The 6,822-nt window shown below is 45.2% G+C and overlaps 1 long non-coding RNA gene across 2 annotated transcripts; it reads right to left on the bottom strand.

The window, feature by feature from the left end:
• Positions 1–870: 870 nt before the first annotated feature.
• On the bottom strand, positions 871–5,653 carry LOC309709723. 2 transcript variants are annotated; one of them, XR_014277586.1, is made up of 4 exons: positions 5,599–5,653; positions 4,855–4,938; positions 3,964–4,066; positions 871–3,022 (listed from the first exon to the last, which is right to left on the bottom strand). It is a non-coding gene; the product is annotated as an uncharacterized lncRNA (long non-coding RNA). The 2 variants fall into 2 exon arrangements; XR_014277587.1 differs by lacking the exon at positions 5,599–5,653 and having other exon boundaries at positions 4,855–5,138.
• Between the last annotated feature and the right edge of the window lie 1,169 nt (positions 5,654–6,822).

Below are 6,822 nucleotides of genomic sequence, written 5' to 3'. Positions count from 1 at the left end.
TGGCTGAGCTGCACAGTGGGCTAAGGGCTGAGCTAACGGAAGCACGGGAAAGTGTACTATGGACTGGGTGGCTAACAGCGCTAATGACTGAGCTAAAGACTGAAAGGCATGCAGTAGTGATGGTGGTGTGGATTGCAGACCGAATTCTCCTGAGCCCTTAGTAGAAACAGGGACGGGCGCAGGCACATGCCGGACACTAGCCACTCCCACCCGAGGAGTAGGTACGGGTGCGGAGACGGGCTGTATCCTGGCTGACCTCACCCTGGGGACCGGAACAGGCACCGGCAACGGCTGGGCAACTGCCCTTCCCACCCGAGGAGCTGGTACGGGTGCAGAAAGGGACAGAGCCTCAGCCGGCCTGGAAACCAGAGCGGGGACCAACTGGGCCTCAGCCTCCCCCACCCGAGGAACTGGTACGGGTGCAGAGGTACGCTGGGCCCGAGCTGCCCCGGGAGGAGAAACACGAGCAGGAAAAGGAGCAGGCTCAGAAAAAACAGTCTTAGAAACAGCAGGCTCAGGGTCGACAAAAACAGATCTATCAAAAATGAACCCGCCGCCCACTTCATGTTTTGCAGTCTTAGTATTAGCAGTCCTTGTTTTAATAGTTTTTGAAATCCTTGGGTTGACAGTTGTAGAGTGAGCTGACTTGGGGATGACTGAACCGGACCTGACAAAACCCGAACAGACGGAACCGGAACTGAGTGTGTTTGACCTGGTAGAGTGGTTCACAGTTTTCCCTTTAACAGCTTTTACAGCCTTTGGCGAGTGCTTATTGTCTGTGATTTCTCCCTGTTCAGAGGGGCAAAATGAAAAAACTTCTCCCAGTCTATGTCATCGTCCATCAGGGACACATCGACAGGATCAGGAGTGTGTCTATTGTTCTTAATGTCCAGAGAAGCGGAAGAAGGATAATCAGTGTTACTCACCACCGGGAGTTGCTTAACATGGTCCATCTTATTGCGGCGTGTGCGCCGCTTCCTACGGGGAGGGGAAGCGGGCGGAGAGAATAGCCGAGCCTCCGGCGTGCAGAACGGCGACACGGAGGCTGGAGCGTGGGCAATTGAAGGGACGCGGAGAATTCCCACCTGAAGCGGCCGCGGCTTGGGTGCAGGTGAAGCGGCAGGTGGGGGCTTTCGGCAGCTCCGGGGACCACCGAGAGCCAGCCGCGTTCCTCGGAAAATCCGCCCGTAGTCAGGAGTGCGCCACGGCCTCAATCGGAGCTCCTCCTCTAGCTCAGCAAAGGCAGCATCCTGACGCTCACGCAGCTGAGAGCGGTTTGCTGGGTCCATGTAATGGTCGTAGTCTTCTGTCACAGTACGGCTGTGTGCAGGCAAAAGTAGGACCCAAACGCAAACTCACAGAGACAAAAGGTAAACTCAAAAAACACAGCTTTATTGCTGGCGTGGAGTGGGACACGAAAAACAATACAAAATAAACTAAACTGGGAAAACTAAAGCCCAAGGAGCCACAGGGAAAAATCACACAGCTATGATGGAGACTACGACACTGACAAAGAGAAACACAGGGCTTAAATACACAGAGGGATAACGAGGGAATGAGACACAGAAGGAGGGCACAGCTGGGAGAAATCAGGACTGGACGAGACAGAGACGCAAAACTAGAAACACTCACATGAGGCATGGACCTTCAAAGTAAAACAGGAAGTATCACACAGAGACGCGAACTAGACACAGTGGAGACAGCAACTAAGAAACAGAGACAAACCATAAGGCAGAGGTCTAAGAACCAAAATACACAGAGGGAAATACTCAGCTTTGAACACAAGAGACTAGACTAGAGGGAGTAACAAAAGACCAACCATGAGAACATAATGCACAATGCAGGGTGACAGAAAACAAGAAACTCAAACATGCAAAGACACACCATAAACAGAACAGAGGGGGCACAGAGAGACATGAAGGGCAGGGGAGACTTAACATGGGTTGAAACACAAGGGGGAACTAATAAGCAAATCAACATAGGAGGCCTAATGAGCTAAACATACTATAAACATCAAAATGAACTAAAACTCAAAACACTGGGTCCTAAGACCCAGGATCGTGACACAAACATTGTAAGTGACTCGCAGGAGGAACAAAAACACAGAAGATGATCTTGTTGGAACATCCATCACTGCTTTTCATACTGAAGCAGTCAGCAGAGTATACAGAGTATTTTTAACACAGGTACATGCATGCATAGTCTGTACAGCACAACTGACCACAGTGATTTAGAGGACCTAAAAACAGGCAAACAAAACACAAAGATAATTTTTTATTAGATTTACAGCCTCAAAGTGACAAAGTAGACAGAGTGCACATCACAGGAAACAACACAAGGATAAAAGAGCTGAAGTAAAAAACTGCAAACATTAAACAGAAGATTTAGGTTCCATCCCCGTCTGCTCCCGTCTGCATGACATATATCCTCGGACAAGACCAAAACCAAGCTGCATCCAACAGAGTCTGAATGTGTGAAAGAGGCCAAAGTTGTGTAAAGTGCTTTGAGTGCTCAGAGTAGAAAAGCACTGTATAAGAACCAGTCCCTAAACTCAAAGCAGCTCAATGTTCAGTTTATTTATGCAATAAAAATAAAATCCTGAGAGCGCCCATAAAAATTAAAAACAAAAAACAAAAACAAACAGAAAACTGTAAACACCTTACAATGAATCTGATGCAGTTAAATTCATACTCATTTAGAGTGCGTTATACTGTTATAAAGAAAGGCTGCACACGTTTCCTGCCATGTGTTTGTGGATGCAGATGTTTGACCCTAAATATGCTCACAGGTGTTGTTGAATAAAAGGTTTCTTTAAGATCGTGGTGAGTTTAATGTACGTGGACTTGCGTTTGTGGCCTGGAAAATATTTCACCTGTGGCTATGATTTTGAGTCTCTGTCCTGCTGGAACACTCAAACTTCATGTCAGAGTTTTCCTGCTGTGGTGTTTCTGCTCATCTTGCACAGCTGGATGTTTCATAGTGTGCTGCATGTTTGGGGTTGTTCTTTCCAGGTCCTCTTCAGCTGCGGGAAGCCAACAAACCATGTTATGCAAATTAGAGCTGAAGTGACCTTGAAGGCTGAGACAGACCGTCTGAGCAGCTCAGAGGTCATTTCACAGCCAGTGTAACAATTAAGTTTAACATCCAGGCATCCATGAAATCCGAATTTATGAAATTTAATGCCGTTAGAAGTTAGCAGGGAGTTAGCTTGCTAGCTTCCATCTAAATATAACACACCATGTTCTGACTGAGGGATTTCCGAAACAAATTAAGACGTACAGCTCTATCACTCCCGACATAAGAGATAAGATAAGATAAGATAACTCTAATGAAGACAGGAAAGTAAACAGCAGTGATGTTCTTAGGGTTACTGAAGTTGGGCTAGCTGGTATATAATGATGTGCTACACGATCGCTAGTGACACAGCTATGTTAGTATAATATAAACACTCAAGCTGGAGGGTGAATGCTAACTTTTTTCCACTCAATAAAAGTTAACGTGAGGGTTCCCGAAGGTTCGGGACAAATGCAATCGCATGGCAGGATGCTGTAAACGGACCAAACTTCAGCCAGGAGAACAACTGAGATAATCTATCCACAATACGAGGTTAGTCATTAATATATTGCTGCATGGGCTGTGCTGTAGTTAAATCGTAAGGTTTTAAAAATGGCGCTTTAAAATGAATAGCGATAATAATAAAAACCGTGAGAGGCTGACAGTGATCACTGACTGGTTTAGGGGCTTGTTGAGATTAAATAGAACAAGATACAAAGCATTAAAACATAAATACACAACAGCCTTATTAAACGCAGGGTAGTTTGGGCCCAGAAGCAGAATTCATCACGTCATCACTTAAAAACCGGATATAAAAGGTTACGTTTAAAAAAAAATTAATGAAAAAGTGTTAATCAACAGATGAGCACAGAGAGTACATCTCGTCCTCAGGTTCAGGCTCAGGCTCACCTTCACCGGCACAGTTATGATCCAGGTTCTGTACCATCATCTCCATCCAGCAGACTATTCAGATATGCATAAACCCAGCAATAACAGAGATGTTGAAAATCATCTGAGGTGGAAACAAAAACATGGAGTTTCAGTAAAACCTTCTGTCAGGACACTGCAGCAGCTCTGTAATATCACCAGACTGAGCATCAGCCAGTGTGAGCCACACAATGCACACAGGTGTTGGGTGAAAACACACGTACATTAAAGGCAGGTCTAGTTTAGACTTGTGTAATGCATTTGCTTCAAGTTAAAGCCATGGTTTTCAAAATAAAAGCACTGTAGAGACATTTATGTGGAGGTCTGATTTGAAAAAAGAATTTGCCATTGTTTGTGTGTCAGTGTGTTAGTGTGTGTGTGTATGTGTGCTAGTGTGCTAGTGTGTGTGCTGAAACTCTGGACCTGCCTGCAGGTTTTCTGGAGTTCAGCAGAGTCAGAGTGTAATTTTGGCTGCTCTGTAATCACAGAGCTCCTGCAGGGCGGCGTGATAACGCACCATAATGCTGCCTCAGTGTCATCCTCCCTGTGTGGGCTCTCATCGCATGTAATTCACCTCTGAGTGTGTGTGAGTGTTTTTGTGTGTGGTTCTTTCAGCGCATGTCCTGAGGTCACATGGGCTGCAGACTTGTCCTCAGACTGATTAAAGGTTAGTTTAAAGAACAGATTCAGTCTCAAAAGTCTCCAGAGTGCAGGAAGGGAGGCGTCTGAGGAACTGCTACACCCAGGAGTACAAGTACATTCTAAGTACTGTAAGGACTGCAGTGTATTTTATCAAAGTATCAGACAGTACTTCAGGAAAGATTAAATTCAAAGTGAACAGCAGGTTTGTCTGTGGGTGTGCAGATGAAGTACCTCAGGTTTGTACTGCAGTACTCGCAGTAGTGAATGTAGCTGCTGTAGTTTCCCAGATCTTCAGAGTTGTTCCAGTTGTTCAGTCTGCAGAGAGGACAAGGTCTAACTATCCCTGACCCTCCGCTTTCACTGCAGTCAGCACAAAGTGTGTGAACCTCACGCACACTCAAACACAAAAACACAGACACACACACACACACACACACACACACACACACACACACACACACACACACACACACACACACACATAGATAGCCTCCTCCCTCCATAAAGAAAGTCAGACGCACCGCAGAGTCAGGAATGTGGAGTTTACATGGGCAGCTTTATTTGGCCTGAAGAAAATGTTCCAGAAGCCACATCCCCCACACACACACACACACACACACACACACACACACACACACACACACACACACACACACACACACACACACACACACACACACACACACACACAATAAAAGCTCCATCTGCTATTAACATTTAATAATTCAGTTCATCGGCACAGAGCAAAAAGTTTGTGGGAGGAACTCAGCTGAAAACTCAAGTCAGGTTTCATGAAAGACACAAAACAGAGAAAGCCAGCCAACAAACACAGAGGATAGAAAACAACCATAAAGAGGAAAAAAGCTCCAACCAGAAACAAAGAAAAGCCCACAAAAAAACAGCAGACAGACAAGGACACAAGCCTCCACCCACACTGAGGCATCACGGCAACCAAACTAAGGAGAAGGGTCCTACCTGAACACTTGCAGACAGTGACTGAAGCAGTAAAAAGCTTAGTGCCAAACCCTGCAGTTCCTCTAGTTCCCAGGAGAGGCAGCAGTGAGTTCACTCCCATAGACTCCCATGTTAAAACTAATAAACATATGTACAGCTTGATACACAAACTGTTCTGATCTTTATTGATAATTTTCCCCTTCCTTCATAACATTTTCAGAACTCACATTAACACTTAAAGTTTGATGGAGAGGTGGATGGTGACACAGGTCGATGTAGCTGCTAGCTAGCTTCACCTGAACTAGACCCCTGGGCCGTGTTTGCGCTGTTGGACATCATGTGACCAATAATATGGCTGCTGTGAGGTTACTCTACTAGCAGACCGTCCAAGAAGGCTCCACTTCAGTAGTGAGTGAAATTTGAGTTTGATTGGATGTTACATGTTATGTTAGCAGGAAGGTGTGTCTGTGTGATGCTCCCACACAGTCTAGGATGCTAGACATACAAAATCCATCCACACAAAGTAGTCACATCCAGTGAACGACATCATGATAGTTGTGTCCATCTTTTATATACAGTGCAGGAAAGCACCTGCTCTGCTGGGATTTGGAAAACAAATATGAATCCAGTGGATTATTTTGTCTGTATGACATCACCATATTAATAACAACATTTTCTCTCATTTCTGAGGAGTGTTGTGGATTCTCCACATAACTGAGGTGTCCACAGACTTCTGAAGGTGGAGTTTCCTCTCTCAGAACTTTTGGCAGCGGTAAACGAACATATGCTGCTTGATTTGGAGTGCTTTTGTGAAGTTGACATTCACTTTGTTTTGGTCTTAGAAACACATCTGATTTGTAGGCATGTACCAGCCAATGTGACCAAAGAGATTCAAAGAGACACAAAACAGTCAAAAATCCACAAAAATTACAACAAACGGGTTTAAAACAGACACCAAAGAAGCAAACCAGATGAAAACAGCAAAGAAGAAGGAGGTAAGAAGGAACACTCTGACATGTTGTTGTTCCACTGATGTCATGGTAACACACGTGGCACTGACTCACGTCATATTGAGCACATGTCTGCGTGGGCTGCTGTCATCTCACACACACACACACACACACACACACACACACACACACACACACACACACACAGTGATGTAAATCGGGGATGTAGATGACATCACTCAGAATAACAAGCTGGGGAACTTTGGTATTGATCATGTTTTGAAGGATCACACAG

Source organism: Aulonocara stuartgranti (assembly GCF_965226115.1).
Source record: "Aulonocara stuartgranti genome assembly, chromosome: 7".
Taxonomy (NCBI): Eukaryota; Metazoa; Chordata; class Actinopteri; order Cichliformes; family Cichlidae; genus Aulonocara; species Aulonocara stuartgranti.
This window is presented reverse-complemented; position numbering and strand designations above follow the sequence as displayed.